General features: G+C 42.5%; 1 protein-coding gene across 3 annotated transcripts in view; it reads right to left on the bottom strand.

Annotated features, from left to right (window-relative positions):
• Nucleotides 1-16,528, bottom strand: part of slc8a2b (solute carrier family 8 member 2b) — a 233,013-nt gene that overhangs the window by 51,570 nt on the left and 164,915 nt on the right. The gene's annotated exons all lie outside the window — the stretch shown is intronic.

Here is a 16,528-nt window from a genome sequence, read left to right as displayed (position 1 = left end):
TGGCAGAAATTCTCTTCTCTCTTGTGTCAATATTTATAAAATCTCAGCTACTGTTCCTGGTTTCAGATTAATAAAAATGATATGGGGAGGAACTCAAATCACTAAAGACCTTGCACCTATGCTTTTGAGACAGATGGATTTCAAACTAGAGACCAACTTACAACAGCAACACTCCATCCACACTACGTGACGTACAAATTCACTGTATAAGATTTAGTGGCATCCAGCAGTGAAGTTGCAGAAAATGCAAAAATGCAAAAAAAGCAAATGTCCCTATCTAGAGCCAGCATCTGATTTGTCCATTCCAGGCTACTGTAGAACAACATGGCAGACTCTGTGGCCGAGGACCCGCTCCCTATGCAGATATGAACGGCTCATTCTAAAGTCACAAAAACATAATTTTATTTTCAGGTAATTATAAACTAATGTAAACATAGTTATAAATATGATATCCCATTTCAATTGCAATAGATGCCCCTATACCCTACACACTGGACCAGAGTGAGGGGTCACACCCCACTACTTCCTGCTTCCTCACCTGGACCACACTCATCTTGAAACTTAATTCTTCATTGTGACCTAAACTTCACACCTGAAAAGTTTTGTGACTGCATCTTGCACAGTTGGGACACAATAATGTTGACAAAATCCAACCATAGACAGACAGACAGACAGACAGACATATAAACACCTGGCAAAATACTCAAAACAGCTTCTGTTGTAGTTTTCGCTGCAATAGGTTTCACCAGGACCACACACACACACACACACACACACACACACACACTGATTTAACAAAGTGAAAACAATACCAGCTGAAAATATTAGACTATGAATTGAACTGCTTCAGATTTTCCAATTGTTTGCACTCTCATGAAAATTCAACTCTTTTGTTGATTTTCAATGTCAAATCAATTTGAAAAGGCGCCCATGTTTACCAGAAAGAGTCCTGACTCATCTATCAGCATAATCCTCGCATCCATTCATGGTTTCTCTGCTCATATGAGGGCAGAGAATCTCCACAGATCCTTGAACACTAAGTAAGAACTCAGATGGGTGCATTTAAAAACAATTACACCAACAAAGGAATTCTGATAGGACAAAAGCGTGATTCACAGCAGATAACGCGATCCGGCAGAGACCCTGGCACACACTATTCACAGAGGTGAGTCACTGGTACTTTGATGAAGGCCACGAGCTAAAGCACATTGGTCTGACTTTTCCTTTATACTACATGTGTTGCCTCAGACTTTCTTGGAAGTGGGTGAAGATGTGCCCTACTGAGCTTCTATAGTGAGTCAGTGGTACATAGGAAATTACAAGAGAGGTGGTGAAGAAGAAAAGAAAGTTTTAGGTAAGACAGGCAGGGCTGGAGAGATCGACAGAGAAGGATGTACGAGAAGAAGATGAAGAGCGTGCAGGAAAGGAGAGAAGGAAGGAGAGAAATTTGAAGAAGAGAGAGGCTTTCTACTTTCCACATCCACGTACGCTGCGCAAGGTACCCTGGTTGCGTTGGTTGTTGACGTTCTGGGACACTGTGTCAAGTTCTGCCTGTTACATGCATTGCCTTCTTTCAAGATGCACTTCTGTTTTCACAGGAAATTTATGTCAGTACAACACCGCGAATTAATGTTTTTCCCCCTTCGACAACAAACTCATATGGTTGGGTTTAGAATCTTACAGGACGCGAACACTGCTCTATCGGGTGAAAGATGACATTTGTTGGACCCATGCACCCGCCCGCCTGCCTGCCCCCTTGGACTTTCACAGCCTTAACTTTCATCCTTGTCCCACTGCGTTTCCCCCTGACGCCGCCGGGCACCATAAAACTATAACGGCAACTGGCCGTGTATCATGCCAACATTAAAGGACGCCTTTTTTCATTAGTTTCTAACACTGCAAGTCACTGCCCAAGCACTGGATTTCGACGACTTCAGAGTGAGACCAGGCTCCACAGTCACACAGCAGAAGGGACGTGCTTCCTCTGGAGCTGTACCCACTGATCATTTAAAACAACCACTCCCTCTTCAGCTCCACTGCCATGTCAATGTGGGAGACTGCGCAGCCATCGGCCACTGTCAGAGCCAAGTTCTGCTGATAATGGCAGTTATAAAAAGGCCTATTGCTGCTGATTATCAAAAGGAGAATTTTGTTATTGTGACGGCTCCTGCTCCGACATTTTAATACATAATACTGCTAATTATTAATAATGCTAACTCCACCATGCTATAATGCTGCACTAAATACAAAAAATGAGTAATACAGTAATACAGTAACAGCCAACGTCTACAGCTCTTTCAGCCTGTCACTGCCTATTCATTTTGAAAGAGCAAAGGCCAATGGGGAAACACCAACACTCATGTCATCGCTCACTCTGATCACGTCACTCCCTCACTCAGTCAGTCACTCACTAAGACAGACTCCTGTGTTTATACTGTTGGGCTGGCCACACAGACGCTGTGGTCCAGCCTAAAAAGTGGGACAGAAAAACCTGAGTGAAGGTGAGAACAAGGGAGAGAGACAAACAACATGCACAAAGAGAAAAATGAGTAGAAAAGGCAGAGGAGAGGTGGGGACATGTTCGAGGGAGGCACAAAAAATAACAGAAAAGGGGGAGACAAAAGAGGACAGACAGAGACAGAGAAGAAGACAGAAGGGGAAAGAAAGAGAGCCAGAAAAAGAAAATGAAACACAGAGAGGAGTGAAGGGACACCTGTTGCCATGGTGCCTTCCAGAAACACAGGTTGACATCATAAGTTTAATGTTTGTTTGTGTTGTCCTCTCTGTGTGTGTTTATTTGAGTAATGCAAACCCAGAGCGATTCACCAAATGTCACCAAATGCCCGACACACACACACACACACACACACACACACACACACACACACACACACACACACACACATTTTCTTTCGGAAGTTTTAATCAAAATTAGCAGTTTTCTCCTTTTTGGCTCCCTGTCTTGTGTATCTCAACAACACAGAGAGAGTGTGCAAGTGTGTGTGTGTGTGTGTGTGTGTGTGTGTGTGTATGCAAGAATGCGTCTGCCAACTGGTGAGATTTAAACCTCAGCATGAAACCAAAGGATGGACAGATGGACTGAACCCTGTTTCCTACAGTATGTTAATCTTCTACCTCTCTTTTCCTCTCACGCTTCATCTCTCTCTCCATTAGTCCATTCTGAGGAGGAAAGCATTTGTTCAAACCTTCTGCTGCAAAACTCCTGTTTCAAACCAATCTCAGTTTATCGTCACATCAAAAAGATTTTCTGTTGCCTTTTCCTTCTTCACGTCTGTTTCTTTTATTTCTGTACATCTGTATCTTCTCTGTGGAAAAGTGTCTGCACATGAAATAAAGAAGATGTCACAAAAACATATGTTTTTTGAAAATGGCCATCCAAAATTGTTTTGTAAGTTTTGGTCTTAACTTCTTCCTTTAGGTTTTAGTCTTTTACCTTTGGATGTTTGGATGCCTGTGATACTTCTCACATTATGAAAAAAATCTGACTCAAAAGTTCAGGTACAAGAGTTTTGTCTGCAATTATGTGACTATTATGATGTGTAAGATTCAGATGGAGGGCTGCAGGAGGTGATAAATCCATATGTCATTACAAATGTCAATAGCTATTGTTAGCTTACTTTAACTACTATTTTCTACCTACTAGATCAACTGTTCCCAGAGGTCTGGGGAAACGCCATTAAAATCTTTGTCATGTATAAAAACACAGCACATTGTAACTGATCCAACTGGAGGAATGTTTAACACAAAGCTTTACTGTTTACCTTTGACATCAGCTGACTCTGCTCCTCCAGACTGAAGATGGAGGTTTTTGATCCACATCTGCTGCTGTTTCTCAGTTTTTTCTCCTCCCCTCTATGTTCTACTATTTTTGGGCCTTAGAGTGGCCCTTTTCTCCCCCAAATTTGATTGATTTGAGCAGCTGTAAGCAGTGCAAATCATAGGCATGTGTGCAATGTTAGTAGTCTTTGCCTCCAGTTGCCTGCTGATGTATGATGTCATATGCAAAAACTGTTGACAAACCAACAACTGTAAAAAAAAAAAAAAAAAACTGGCCGCTTCCTGCTGTTGTGTTATACCATTCCCAGTTCACACAATGAATAAACCAAGGTCGGTCTCTACAAATGTTGGCTGCCTCTTTTGATAAACCTGACCATACAAGCAGAGATGGCAAATATTTTGACACAACAAACACAAGTTTGATATTTAGATTCTGTGGTGGTATCAGTTTGGATATGTGAAACTAACATGTTTACTCTCCTTATTTGCTTTTCTGTATCTCCTGTGACCGAGCAGGACACAACAGGCTACAGTCAACAAACACAACACAGCAGGAATGAGGCAAGAATCATATTCAGTCCAGAAAGCTCTACTTGTTCTTAATGGCCCTGAGAAGAGAAACGAGTGAGGAAAGCAAACACACTGCTGAAGCCAAGAGGGAGTGAGATTGAAAATGCTTGTTATATGATTAAAGGTTGACATGCTCTAAGAGAATTCATGACATTTTTTTTGTGATTCAACTTAAACTCCTGGCAATCACAATAATGCAGAGACCATTTCTAAAGAAAAAAAAGGAAGAAAGGACATAGAAACAGGAAGTAGACTGATCCTCATTCAAGGAGTATGCAGTGAAATGAGCTCTATGCACCTTTATAAACAAAACTATCACTATACTGAGGTTATCTTTCAGCATTAACTGCAACCAGATGTCATTTCTTTCTCATCCAACCATTTATAAACACTGACAACCTCAGAAATGAGACTTTAATTATTCAACATTCACCATAAGAACACAGCGTGTGTCTCTGCTGATGGCAAGGTGTTATAAAATGTTTTAGTCACATCTCTTCTCCTCTGTTTCATTCATCTTTTTCATTTCTCTTGTTGTGACGGAGAGTCTCAGTGGGGCTGGGAGCACCTCCAAATTGAGAGGGAAACAAAGTGAAGATGAGAGTGAAGACTAATGGACTCTGCTGTGACTCTCACATTCACCAGCAGGACTGGATTACTTTGTTTTCATTAAGTCACCTTGACTTCTGCTGAATTTACTCCCTTTTTTAAAAAATGCAACTTGAAAGACGTTATTGATTAAACTGAAAACTGATGTGACGGCAATTGAGTGTTTCAATTTGCACAAACAGCAGTTAATTAAATAAAATGTTTTCTGGTGAAATGTGGATGTTGATAATGCAGGAGGAGTGATGGGTGAAGGTAACTGGAAGAAGAGATGGGAGATGAAGGAGATAAAGTTGGATGAATGGAGATAATGAGGGACCGGGAGATGAGAGTGGTGTTCAGGGACATGAGAGAAGGATGCACAGGAGTGAAAGCCGCTGACGGAGAAATGAAAGGGGTTGGAGGGAAGGGTTGACTTAAGGATAAATAGTAGAGATGGAAGGTGCAGAGGGAGTGATGGAGTGATAAAAAGGAGTCATAAAGGGGTAGAGGGAGGGATAAAAGAGGCAATGAGGTATAGGAAAAAGGATACAAGGTGGGATAGGAGGGGTAGACAGCTGGGAACCAGGGGGGATAGAGGATGTAAAGAGGGGTCTGAAGGAGGGATGAAGGTTTGATTTAAGAGGTGATATGAGGGTTAAAATGGGTCATGGAGGAGTAGAGGGAGGGATTAAATAAGTGAAGAAAAGGGCAAGAGTGGTGGAAAGAAAGGTGGGATATAAGGAGGGCTGGTAGGAAAGGGAGGCATATGACACAACGAAGGAAGTATAAGAGGAATAATGGAAGGGATGGGAGGAAGGGAGGAGAGGATATAAAATGGGGATTGCAGGAATGATGTGGGCAATCGTCCTAAACACTTTCATAGTCGCCATTCAGAGTACAGGCACAGTCTGCTGCCATGGCAACCAGGGGAGAGGTTGGGTGGGGCAATCAATCACCAGGGGTGTGTGCTGAGGTGGGAAAGAGAGAGAGGGTCAGAAAGAGAGGTAAGAAATACTAACCCTAGGACACACACACACACACACACACACACACACACACACACACACACACACTAACCTTTCTTTCACACATTCTGCTGCTTTGCCATCATGGTAATGGTTTGAAGGGTCAGTTCATCCTCCAAATTATTTATTTCATTTATTTATTAGAAATTATTCTAAAATTATCTGTAAAAATAAAGTGAAAAATAGAGAAGACAATAATACCAAATCTGACCACTACAAAGTCTGCGGATTACTGTGATCATCCTGTTTCTGAAGTTTCATTCAGCACTATTGCAGAGAAAAAAATCTCTAATCTAAAAACTTTACCAAACTTGAAAAGTGCACTGAGTGGACTGCTGATTGCAGCCACTCTACACTTGTTGTAAGAATAGAAGTAGAAGTAGAATTATTGTAATTCCAGCAGACGTGCTGCTGATTTCAGAAGCGTCCCAGAAGCGAATAAAAATATGCACCTTGTCTATTTTTGACAGAGCCATGGCATGTTGCACAGACCAGGGGCCTCATTTATAAAACCTGGCGTAGGATCCATACTAAAAGTTTACCTACGCTGAAAAGCTGAAAAGTGCGTAAGCAAAAAAAAAGTCGGATTTATAAAACCATGCCTACGCACACCTGCAAGCACTTTCCCTTTATAAATCACAGTCCAACCGGAAAGTTGCGCAGCAGGATTTGATTCATGTCCCTCCCTCTCCACACCCACAATTCACCATGTATGGTCATGCAAATTACCTCATGAATGTGTTTTGCATATAAATAGGCATGATGGATCCAGGGCATTTCACGCTGAATCATGGCAGCAACCAGAAGAAAGAGGAACTTTTCTGAGACAGAGATCGAGGTGCTTGTGGATGAGGTGTCAGCGAGACGAGAAACTTTATTCGGTGGCCATTCAAGTGGCATTACCAACAAACGAAAAGCCACTGAATGGCACGCTGTGGCCACGGCAGTAAGCGCGGCTGGCACAGAGCGCAGTGTCGCCGAAATAAAAAAGAAGTGGTCGGATTTAAAGGTGGAGGCAAAAAAAAAAGTGGCTTTGCACCGCCGGAGCGTGGCGGCTACAGGTGGGTCCAGAAAACACATGAAACATGCACAGAGGGATGGCTGTGATATCCCAGACCTATTCGCACAGGATTTATTATTAATTTCTATTTCCTGAATAGAACAGAAATCTATAAATTGAATTTATATCAATAGACAATAAAAGAAATAGGCATACCTGTCGGATAATTCCCTCTGGAACGAGCCCGTTGCTAGGAAACCCAACGCTGTCAGCACTTTAATGTGTGCCGGTATGGCGCGGTTCCGGTGGGTTGGTCGCTCTAAAATTGGACTCAATTCAGCAATCAGATCCAAGAGCAAGGCTCTAGGTAGTCTGAAACGGCTTATTAGCCAGTCATCATCATGAGCCAGGAAATCTTCCCGATCTCGGAATACCCTCTCCAGTCGGATCCGTCCATTGGCATGGTCTTCGAGAAGTGCAAGTGCATCCATTGTGCCTTATTGCGCACGGCTGCCACTGAATGGCTATTTATATGCGCTCTTTCCATTAACCAATCGTTCTCACCTTGTCACAATTGTCTCCAAAATGTGCTTAAGCAAGGTCTGTAGTTTGCTTAAAGTTACGCACATTCCTACGCTAGTCTTTTTTTTATAAATCCCAATTCTTGCGTAAGAAGTTGCGTACGCACTTCCAAGCCCGGTTTTGTGCGTAAGCAAGCTTTATAAATGAGGCCCCAGATCAATTTCTCCTGCTTATAGGCACTGTGTGTGAAATGTAGACATGATGTAATTATGAGGATGAATGTATTTTTAGTAAGTAAAACAACCGGAAGTCTTTGAACCACGTCATTTATAACTGGACTTTTAACAGTGTTAACTTTGTCTGTAGGCTACAGCACAACATATTAGAAAATAACAATGATAAACACAATAAAAAAATAGACAAAAAAGGACTCCATGTAACTACATAGTCAGCTTACTTTCTTATAGCAGAAGCACAAATATCAAGAAAAAATGACCAAATCAACAAAATCTGCCAGTCTACAAAATCCAGCAGACAAAACGCTCTGTCTCTGAAATGCTCCTGGTGTGATATGACGACATGCAGAGGAGGGAACAAACCAGGTCACAGCCGACGGTCAAGCTGGTGGTGAAGATAACAAAAAACAGGGACTGAATCATCTCATATTGTGCATAACTTTAGTGGATTATTTTCCATATCCAATAATCTCTTGATTATTATTATTATTATTATTGATCTTGATTGTTTTTAATGAATTGTTTTGTCATTGCTCCCCCTGGGTTGGGAGAGAGTTACTGCCCCAAGTTAAGGAGTTTAAGTATCTTGGGGTCTTGTACACCAGTGAGGGTAAAATGAAGCATGAGATGGACAGGCAGATTAGTGCAGTGATGCAGGCACTGTGCCGGACTGTTGTGGTGAGAAGGGAGCTGAACCGGAAGGCAAAGCTCATGATTTACCGGTCCATCTACGTCCCAATCCTCACCTATGGTCATGAGCTTTGGGTAGTGACCGAAAGAATGAGACTGCAGTTACAAGTGGCCGAAATGAGTTTCCTCTGTAAGGTGGCCAGGCTCAGCTCTAGAGAGAGAGTGAGGAACTCAGACATCCGGAAGGAGCTCAGAGTAGAGTCAGCGCTCCTTTGCAACTAAAGGGGCCAGGTGAGGTGGACTAGGCATCTAATTAGGATGCCTCCTGGGTGCCTCCGGTTAAGAGGTTTGCTGGACACGTCCCACTGGTAGGAGGCTCCGGGGCAGACCCAGAACATGCTGGAGGGATTATATATCTTATTTGGCCTTGGAACACCTCCAGAGGGGTTGGAAAGCTTTGCTGGGGAGAAGGATTGCTGGAATACCTTGCTCAGCCCCCTGCCCCCATGAACTGGCCCCGGATGCACGGATGAAAGTGGATGGAGGGATGGATCATCAAGTTTATAAAGGCAAACACAAGAGTTGGAATAGTCTGGTAAATTAAGAAAATTAAATCACTTTACCGTAATGCAGCCTTTAAAACCAAGAAAAGACAACATTTGTGATATTTTGACATAGTCTCATATCATGATATCAATATAATATCAATACATAATTGCAGACTCCTGTCTCTTATCTCTATTGCTGCCTCTCTTGCTCACTCTGTATATCCGCTCTCTCCTCTCCTATCATGCATGTTACAGTAAGTGCCTTCATTAGCCTCTGACTGTAATCCTCCTCTCATCAAAAGTCATTTAAACAGTGCATTAAACAATGACTGCTGATGCTGATGTTCCTATAATTCCTTTTGGTGGTGACCGGGAACAAAGGTGAACTTAAACCTATTACTGTAATATGTGTTCTGTAGCACCAATGGGAGCTCTCAGAACATACTTAGTTATCTGTTTATGTGCCATAGCTCAAGGAAATGGTTCTTATGTACGCACGCATGCACGCACAGACAGACAGACAGACAGACAGACAGACAGACACACACACACACACACACACACACACACACACACACACACACACACTGTGCCTAAGCTGTGGGTTCTGCTATATGTTGGCCCGAGGCTAGCTGGTGAAGCTGGCACTCAATATCACAGGCTGACAGATTGACTCACCGGCTGTACAACTGAGGCTGAATGTCACAGTGTTCACCTGCTGCACACTGCTGAGTATCAACACAAGGCAACAGAAACATGAGAAAGCAATAGACACGTCAGAAACATTTACATTTAGTGTGATATCTTAAAGATAGAACGGTGTATAGACTCACACAGAAGTAATTCCTCTCAATCATCACTAATGGCCCACTAGTAATGTGTGAGACTTCTCCTATTTTCTTCTTATCTTATTATGTACTCGGGATGTTTTGGGCTTGTTCCCCAGCAGCACTCAGGTGAGGTCGGCGCTATTTAAAAAGGTAGCGACCAGGTGCTAGACCGTAAGTAGCAGGCATCTAAGACAAACACAAAAAGGGCATTTTTAGCCTTTAATTGATAGGATAGTGAAGTGTGAAATGGGTAGAGAGAGAGAGACATGCAGCAAAGGGCCACAGGCTGGAGTCGAACCCGGACCGCTGCAGCAACAGCCTTGTACATGGGGCGCCTGCTCTACCACTAAGCCACCGACGCCCCAATCAATATCAGTTTAAGTGAATGCTATAACTGGAGCATTTTCACAGCTTTATGTTACACACTAACTGATGGCGGCAGTGGTAAACCAGCAACTCCCACATTCTGGAAAGTAAATTGACTGTTTTTGTCATTGGGGACTTTTGGCTTTGAGATAGCGCTTTGGTTCAGGATCACAGGGGGCTGTCTGACAGTAGATAAAGCAGTGAAAGGTAAAGCAGTGAAGCAGTGCATATTCTCCTGTACATTTAGACTTATATTGATTTTTTAGGTGGTCCTATTTAAAGTGCCCAAAAGTACCTAACTGAGGCAGCTTTTGCTCAGTGCTGTTTCATTTAATGTATGTGACATGATGGCTTTCTACCCTGAAGTTGATGTAAACAAACAATGATTCATATTTTAGAAGCTCATCACAGTTTGTGCATAAAATCTTTATTAAAGTTGTTGTTGTTTGTTGTTTGTTTTTTATTTCCAAGTGTCATACACCAAAGGTGTCCAGCCCTCATGGGCTTACAAGACACTTAAATCGACATGAAGGAGCCGTACAACATAGCCAAAAGGAAAGCACAGGAAATGATGCTTTCATATATGCATCCACCTACCTACACACATATACATACACACATATATACCCATGGACATTTCTCACCTACGTACATACATATTAATGTTAGGTGGTCAGCAGTCACATCATCAATAAATACAAGAGAACCAGCTCCACTGGCAGCCATACATGGCCATGACATAACAACATACCTCCACCATGCTTCACTGATGAGGTGGTGTGCTTTGGATCATGAGCAGTTAATTCCCTTCTTCCTTCTCTTGTCTTCCCATCATTCTGGTAGTTGATCTTTGTCTTATCTATCCATAGTATGCTGTTCCACAACTGTACAGGCTTTTTAGATGGTTTTTGACAAACTCTAATCTGGCCTTCCATTTTTAAGGCTAACCAATGGTTTGCATCTTGTGATAAACCCTCTGTATTTATTCTAGCGAAGTCTTGTCTTGCTTACAAGAGCAGCAGGATGAAAGCTGAAGTGTTTGGGGCTACATTATCTGCTCAGATTCAGCCAAATGCTTCAAAACTCATTGGACGATGCTTCACAGTGCAGTTGGACATTGACCTGAAGCATATTGCAAAAGCAACCAAAGACATTTTTCATGCAAAGAAGTGGAATGTTCTGCAATGGCCAAGTCATATCATTTGATTTCAAATGAGCATGCGTTTCTCTTGCTGAAGCCAAAACTGAGGGCAAAACACCCAAAACACAAGCAGGAAGTGTAGACGGCTGCAGTAAGGGACTGGCAGAGCATCACCAGGGAAGAAACCCAGCATCTGGTGATGCCTATGTGTCCAACACTTCAGGCAGTCATTGACTGTAAAGGATTTGCAACCAAGTATTAAAACTGACTGTTTAATTGATGATTATGTTAGTTTGTCCAAATACTTATGAGCCCTTAAAGTTGGGGGACTGTGTGAAGAAATGGTTGTCATTCCTACACGGTTCATACTACATTTTTGAAAAAAAAAAGCCTTAAATGAAAGCTGAGAGTCTGCACTTTTAGCAGGTATTCATTGTTTCATTTAAAACCCATTGTGGTGGTGTACAGAGCCAAAATGACGACAACTGTATCATTGTCCAAATAATTATGGACCTGACTGTATGTGAACTGTTTGGTCCACTTTTCTGAGCTGTGACATGTTAGCATCAAATCAGAATCAGCTTTATTGGCCAAGTACAGGGCTCTTAACTGCAACAAAAATGACTGCATACGTGATCATTTTTCACATGGCTGCACTGATGCAAGTGCATGATGATCATTGTTGTTGGTGCACCTCAATGTTACTCTAAAGTCCTCTCAGATTTATTAGTGGAGTGTAACTACATAAAACCCAGCCAGCCCGCGTTATATATGTCAGGTGTATGAGATGTCTGTATTGTCACTGTGCTGTGTTTTCATGAACAATGGTAAACAATAAACTTGTCACATCTCTCGCCCACGTCCAGACGCTGCCACACTCCCTTTCTCTCCTTGCAGTTGTCGTACTCATACAACTGAGGTTACAGTAACTACTATTACTAATGACAAGACAGAGCGGAAACACCAGATGTTTTTGGAACTTCAGTGTAAGAGATTACGTCTGCAGTAATATCTGCTGCCTTATTTGACTCACAGCTCTGCTCGCTGATCAGAGCAGCTCCAGGCCTCTGGCCCGTCTGTGGCACAGCAGCCTTCAGTGCTGTAGGGCTGCTACTCGTGATGTGTAACCAACTGAATAGTACTGTGGGCAGGACATTGAGCACAGCTACAGTGATGACCACCACAGACAGAGAGAGGCAGCTGCATCAGATCCAAAGCAACACACAATCAAACTTAGACACAGTGAAAAGAACTAATGAAACATATGTTTCTGTGTGTAATGATTATCAGCATGTAATTCCTGCTGGAGCTTATTTATAGCTATAATGACATTTGGACTAGACCATTAATTAGACTTTAATCAACAGCACTGGAGAGGTTTGACTACTGCTGCTGCTTCTGTGGTTACACATTGAGCAGCAGCAGTGCTACGGTGGTGTGGTGGTTAGCACTCTCGCCTCACAGCAAGAGGGTTGCCGGTTCGATCCCGGGCGTGGGAGCCCTTCTGTGCGGAGTTTGCATGTTCTCCCCGTGTCAGCGTGGGTTCTCTCCGGGCACTCCGGCTTCCTCCCACAGTCCAAAGACATGCAGATTGGGGACTAGGTTAATTGATAACTCTAAATTGTCCGTAGGTGTGAATGTGAGCGTGAATGGTTGTTTGTCTCTATGCGTCAGCCCTGCGATAGTCTGGCGACCTGTCTCGCCCGATGTCAGCTGGGATAGGCTCCAGCCCCCCCGCGACCCTCAAGAGGATGAAGCAGTTAGAAGATGAATGAATGATCAGGTTAAACTGATTCTCTCATAATGCACACAGTAATGCATTCTGGGATAATGCTGAATCACAAACACTTTCTGTTGTCTTTATGCTGCTCAGTCATAATTACCGCTCCTTGCCTCCATTCTCTAAATCGATGTTTGATATCAATAAGTAATTTGTGCTGAAACCGATGGGGCAGGCAGTGGATTTGATTAGAGCCATACAGGTTTCCACAGCAACAGAAGCACCGTATTCAGAGGAAAAAGCACTTAGATGTAAGGACATGTTGAGGCCTTCTCGCTTTGTAAGAAACGCTAGAGGAGGGTTTCGCACAGGGATGCTGGTTTGAAATTCTCCCTATTTTTGAGATCTCAAGGTTTGCGAGCATGACTCAACAATGTTCTTCAAGACTCCCTCTGGCACTTTTGATGTACTTCTTGTTGCACTCGGAATAACAGGAAACTTCTGATATATTTATATGTAGATAACGACTGAATAATTAACTTTAATTATATCCTTGGTGCAGTCACTTCCTTCAGTCAAAGCATTCAAACCAGAATAACTGACTTCTACAGTCTTTCTGATGCAGTATATAACATGTTATTGAACAAATGATGCTCAAGACTTCTTTGTTTGACTCAAATGCTCACATACAATCTTGCTTCACTCCTCAAATAATGTCAGCCTTTGTCTCTGGTGCGATCAGTTTCATTTGAAGATGCACTCTTTAAATCCCCTGTTTTAAGACTCAGGAAAAGAGGCACCATTTAATGCTCCAAGGACTGAAACACTGCAGGTGAGGGTGTGTGTCTGAGTCTAATAATACTCAAATAAAAAGCAGTCATTAATTATATATGATCCTGAATGGTTTGGTGGATGAGCAGAGTTAAACACTTTGCTGTCACTGGGTCATACACTCTAAAATACATTTGTGTTGGTGTCTAAAAAAAGAGTCCAGGTAACATTGTAGCAAGTGAATGGGTGGCTGTGCTTCTTATCACACCTGATTGATCCCTGAGGGGCTTATTATCTTTTTCTGTGTGTCACCTTCCATAGGTAGGTCAGAGATCAGCTTGAGAACAGGCTCTGGAGCCTTGAGGGATTTAGTGTCTCATTTCAGGGTGGTGGAAGCTTTCTGTCATGGAGGTTTGAACTTGAGTGCTCCAGTGAACGGGCGTCAGCTGGAAATGCCAACAAGCTGTTTGCAAATAAACAGAGCATAAATATCCAGCAGGCATTCGCACATAGTATACAACAATCCCATCATGTCCTCAGATTTCAGTGTCCTCATCTGTCCAGTGTGCAACAAGTCCTGAAAACACAATAACAAAGTGGGTCATTTAAGGTACTGATGCACGACTGTTCTTAAAAGACTCCATACAAGCATTTTGTCCAATCCAAAATCCAATAACTTTTCTCCTATAAAACAAATCCCAATCCTCTCTAATACTTAAACACTTGAGTCTAATTCAATATTCACACCCTGAAGCTACAACCCGAAAATGAGGCGAAAATTACTGGATATGAAATGTTGATTAAATGTATTTGACAGATTGAAACAACAGTTGTAGCCTCCTGACTTCAACACCTTACCACCGGGCCACACTGCCCGTGTGAGCAGGCCGTGTGCGTCGCAGAACCTCTTGTTTTTTATTTTGGTGCCCGTGTTAACAGATTAGACCAGCCACAGTGCCCGCGTAAGCAGCACTGCTCAGGCGCGGCGTGGCTGTTTCTCAGCTATGGAACATCAAGAGAAAAGAAGTCTTGTCTATTTTTTCCGAGTGACACACATGGCTTCAACAAAGCCTGTGTAAATGATGATAATCGTATTGATGTTATATCAACTCTCAGTACAGTTTCAATGTCTGTATCTGTCACAGACATGAAAAAATATAAATGTTACTTTTGAACTCAACCTTTCCTTTTCCCACTTCAAAATAAAAGCCCTCTGACGTGTCTGTCGACAGAATCCCTTCGAACCCCTGTGGCCAAGGTGCCATTTTTCACAACTTACTAATTCAGAAGTATTAGTTTGATCAGCTTCACGCTTCATCCACCCAAACACTGTAGCTGAACAAGTACACCACTCATGGCAGTAGCTCTCCTTGATGGCAGTGCCCCCTCAGCTGGACAATGCACCATGCCACACTGCAACACTTGCTCAGGAAAAGCCCAAGGAACATGACAAAGAGCTCAAGGTGTCGACCTGGCTTCCAAATTGCCCACATTCCAATCTGATCGAGCATCCAACTGCACCTGCTTTAAGCAGTCAGTGCCAACTAAAAATAAAAAACCTGCAGCCTAAAAGATATGCGCATTTATTATTTGCAAACAGAAGAAAGTTAGGTGAGATAAAAGGTTCCAAAAAGATCTGCACCTTGATTTAAACCTTCTTCTATGCCAAACGGGATGAAGAATTGAATCAGCTATAGCTACTGAGTGCTACTGCAGGTATAACATCATGCTGGCTGGTTAGTCATTATTTGCACGACCAGAGGAGGTTTATTTGTGAAACCCCTGTTATTTCAAGCATTTCAACGAATGCCCATGCTGCTATTTTTCAGTTCAGGACAGTCTCCAAGTGGTGCATTGCATTTTAACCATGGACTGTATAAAATAATGGATGTAGCTAACATGACGTCACCCATTGGTTTTGTTGACTCCTATTTTTAAGCCTTGAGTTTGGCATTTTAACTATCGCAATCTTGGATTTTTGGAGCCAGAAGTGACCATATTTGCATGAGAGGGTGGTGCTGTGGAGGAGCGAGGGGTGGATCTGACTCACAGACTGTAGTGACGCCTCACAGACAGCCTGTCACTCAGAGCAGCCCTACTCTTAAATACGTATAAATATAAGCTTTAATAAAAGGTAAATGAGTGAGATATATAAAGATTCATGTACTGTATAGTTGTCATGAATGAGGAAATTAGCCAAAGGGTTCAAAACCATTTTTTTTTATTTCCAGCTGTAAACATGTTTATTTCTGCTGTATAGTAGGGCATTTTAACATACAGGTCTGTGGGGATTGACTCAATCTTGGAGCGAGCCTCGAGTGGTTATTTTAAGGAACTGCAGTTTTTGACGCATTCAGTCATTTTTCAGCTTCCGAGAATGCTGCTTGATTTTACCACAATGTATCCTGTCAACATGTACTGAGTGATCACATGGGGTCTCTGCAGGCCTCTGGGGTAAATTCGGGGTAAAAAGCAAAAAGTTGTGACGCATTCGGCAAAGACTCAAAAAGCAGTGACTAAAGGTTACCTGCCACTCTGAGGTACTTAGAAAACAGACAACCGTCTGAAAGACTTGTCCCTGCTCTTTGAAAAGTAGACATTATTAGTAGTGGCAGCAGCACACTTTTGAAGAGCGAGACTTTTCTGTCCCTGGTGCTTTTCTTGGCCTATTTCTGTCCTCCCTCTCCCCCTCTGAATATCACCCTCTCTCACTTCTTCTCCCTCTTAATGTTCATTCTCTTATGTGGCTGACAAATACATGCTTTCCAACTGTGCAAACTGGC

This window comes from Epinephelus fuscoguttatus, linkage group LG5 (assembly GCF_011397635.1).
Source record: "Epinephelus fuscoguttatus linkage group LG5, E.fuscoguttatus.final_Chr_v1".
NCBI classification, from domain to species: domain Eukaryota; kingdom Metazoa; phylum Chordata; class Actinopteri; order Perciformes; family Serranidae; genus Epinephelus; species Epinephelus fuscoguttatus.
Note: the sequence above shows the minus strand (reverse complement) of the source record. Positions and strands in the feature narration are given on the sequence as shown.